Raw genomic sequence first — 3685 nt, forward strand, 5'->3', positions numbered from 1 at the left:
TTTATTACATTCTGGGTAAGAAAATAGGAATAGGAAATGCACACTAGTGTATTTAGCAGTTAAGGGCTGTGACAGCTGCAACTCCTCCTCCAATAGCTAAGCAAACGTGGTTACATATATATTGTGCATATACCCATATACACATCATATATGCATAGTATATACGTGCATAGCAATACACAAATTATGGATAAAAACATTAGCAGGACAGAAGGCAAACGCAGAAGAAAAATATTAAGTGAGAATCCAGATGAAGGACACAGAAGCCGTGTCACTGAACTGTCTTCTATTCTCTGTTCAAACTACAAAGTTAGAAGCAAGCATGAATGGTGTCTACAGCTTAGCCCCAGAGTGAAGAAGAGCCCACACCCAGATAAAGCAAGAGCTGACTCTATGAGTTCTGGAAGAGACAGGCAACTTCTAACTTTGCGTTGGGCTTGAACTGCTCCCTCCTATGCAGTTTAAGGTGAAAGACTATCACTCAGTCTGCATACCTGTCTGAAGTGTACGTGTGGCGTCTAGCGCTATGCAGAACCTTACACAGAAAGCAGTTAGAACCACTGGTGGCCACCCCTGGAAACCTGGCTCATCAGTGATTCAGAATCTGGAGTTTTAATACCTTGAAAGCTTGTGCAGTGCTGTAACTTACTACTAAGGAACAATTTCATCGGCAGAAGGCCCCTAAATGACAGGGTCTGGTGACAGCAGCTGCAGAGAGAGTGGCTAGTTCAGACGGGCCCGAGGCACTGCGACTCAGTCGAAATTTCATTTTATCTGGAAGTCCTATGGTTTCCCACGATACAAAGACACTTTTACCTCCTCTTGTACCAATCAAGTTCATGATTTCAGCGTGCACTTTCATCTTTTGCCTCTTAAGTTCTTTGAGAGTTTCATACAGCGTGTTTTGGTCATATCTGCCCCTCCCCCTTTGCTCACCCACCCAATTTTGCGTCCTTTTAATTTTTTTATGCCTTCCAAGACCAGTTTGTCCTTCCCAGCTGCTCTCGGCTGTGTGCTCTTGCACTGGAGCACGGCCAACTTTAAGGGGGCTGACCTCAGTGACAACTGCCTGCCCCACTCCCAGCAGCTGACAAGTCCCGACAGATCCGTGGCTTAGGGTGGGATTGGCTGGCTCTTGGTCTGGCTTGGTTTTGCTCGGGTTCGTCCATGCTGTCACAACTGCTGTGACTTCACGGGTGGTGACATTTCCTCGTGCTCATCATCGACTACCTCAAGCTCCTCGTACATGCTTCCTGCTGCCTCTTCCAGTGATGTCTGGGCCTGGGGTGAGGGTTGCAGTACACATGATCCCCTTTAGAGCTGAACGTTGTGCGGTCTCCGCATCTCGTCCTGTTGTGCCCAAATTCTGAACCCCAAAATTACCAAGAGGCCCGTTTTGATGCAGAAGCAAAGAGTATTTCTTTTATCGTAGTTGTTTAAGGATCTAACCCCATTAGCTCATCCATTCACCACGGTCGGTACCTGTGATGGGGGAAGTCCTTCTGTCTATATGTGTTTGTCTTATTGGTTGATGAATAAAGCACTGTTGGCCAATAGGGAAGCAAGATAGGTGGGACTAGGAGTCGAGGAGGATTCTGGGAAATGTAGGGAAGAGAGTCGTCGCCCTGTGATCCCAGGAGGAGAGATCACAAGTCTGGTGTTCTCCGAAAGATAAGTCCTTATAGAAATATATGTTAGTAATTATGGGTTAATAATTAAGTCAGAGCTAGCTGATTAGAAGCCATAGCAAACGGGCAACATCTTCATAATTAATATAGTGTCTCATGTGGTGTTATTTGGGGAGCTAAAGCGGCAACGGGACCCAAGTGACTGGTGGCAAGACTACACGTTACACGTGCCCACATACAGACATATGCACATGCACTAATTAGAAATAAATTCGAGCCGGGCGTTGGTGGCACATGCCTTTAATCCCAGCGCTAGGGAGGCAGAGGCCGGCGGATCTCTGTGAGTTTGAGACCAGCTCTGGTCTACAGAGCGAGTTCCAGGACAGCCTCCAAAACAATACAGAGGAAACCCTGTCTCGAAAAACCAATAAATAAATAAATAAATAAACAAATACACACTGCCGAAGAATTACCAGGAGTGAACACAAACTATTTTGTGTTAGTGCAAACACCTCAGTAGCCACAACAATGGTCTACTTCTTTCCAGCCTTCAATGAAATAATAGCTTCTAAATTGCATAATGTATCCATACTTGTTACCACATCTCTTTGGAGGGAGGTGCCTAAAACCAGTTATCAGGCAAAGGGAAATGGCTAGGCAGATTTTCCTGGGAAACATGGTGTTTCCCAAGATCAAAATAACGCCCAGCCTCATTTTTACGTGTGTGGGGGCCAGGAAGCCAGTGACGAATACGAACCCGAAACAACAAACTCATCTGGGTGGAATTCTGACTTTCGAGCTGTTCTCAGGCCACAGTGAGGACTGTGTCAGCAGGGCCGCTCCAGCCTCAAGGCAACCACAGCAAGAAGACGGGACAGCTGTCCACAGTCTCAGCCCTTCAAAAATACTTAATGCGGTCATTAGCTTATACTAAATTGTGCCTGATATTGGGTTTCAGCATGACATTTTCACACACGCACATTACGATTTTTTTTATTACATTCGCCCTCGGTTACTCCCTGTCTTTTTAAAAAAGCGGTTATATGGATTTGTTGCTTTCTCATTGGTTTTGTGTGTGTGTGTGTGTGTTGTTTGCAATGCTAGGAATCAAACTCAGAGCCTCGTGTGTGCTAGGCAAGGACCCCAGCACTGTGATTTTTGAACGAATGTGTCTGTAGGGTAGGGTATGGTTGAGTGGACACATGTAGCCCATGAAGAACGATGAAATCGGAGTAGTGAACATTTCTCTGTCTAGCTGTGGTCCCCTCCCCTTGATGGTGAAAATTTGCATTAGGCCTAGCTGGCAAGGCTCCACTGAGGCGGTGCCAATTCTGTTAGCAGCATCCGGCGCACCCCAGCAGGAGGGGGGGGGGACACAGGCGTCTGGCTCCCCCCAGCTGGTCACTGACCTTGCCTTCACCTATGGGTCTGATTGGCCGACAATGTTGCCGTTGACCCCATGGGGGGTTATACTGCTGTCTTTGGTCTTCATCATGGGTTGGGGTCAGGAGAGTTTGACGAGGGAACAGTAGGCAAGCTTGTTTCTTCTGGGGACAGGCTTCCAACAATACCTTGGCTATTCCCTGAGCCATGTGGTTTTTGTAAGCAGCTGACATGTGGGCTCTCTTTTCTGGGGAACCCTGCTATCGCCAGCTCCTGGACCTTCTTGGCCTTTGCCTCGAGTCTGGGACAGGAAGGAGCTTTCCTCACACTTGGCGCCCTCATCACGTAAAGGCTAGTTCTCGTCCTCCCTGTCGTTCCCTCTTCTCCTGGTTAGAATGTTGGGGCCTGGGTTAATGGCTTCCTGCCTGCTGGCCTTGGGAATGGAGACAGCTCTTGTGAGAGGATCCTCTTGGCAGCCAACCAGGCCCGGTAAAGAAAGACATTAAGTCACTCATTTCATCCCTGCCGGGTGCCTTTTCTTAAGGGCTAAGTTAGATGTCTTGGGGGCACTCAACATATATAAAATAGACCGCATGCTGACACTGGGGGCCATTCGTGTTGATGCCTCACGTTCTAGAGTTCCTTTCTGACTTTTCTTATTTTGTGTGTGTGAG

Source organism: Mesocricetus auratus, unplaced genomic scaffold, assembly GCF_017639785.1.
Source record: "Mesocricetus auratus isolate SY011 unplaced genomic scaffold, BCM_Maur_2.0 Super-Scaffold_2245, whole genome shotgun sequence".
Lineage (NCBI taxonomy): Eukaryota > Metazoa > Chordata > Mammalia > Rodentia > Cricetidae > Mesocricetus > Mesocricetus auratus.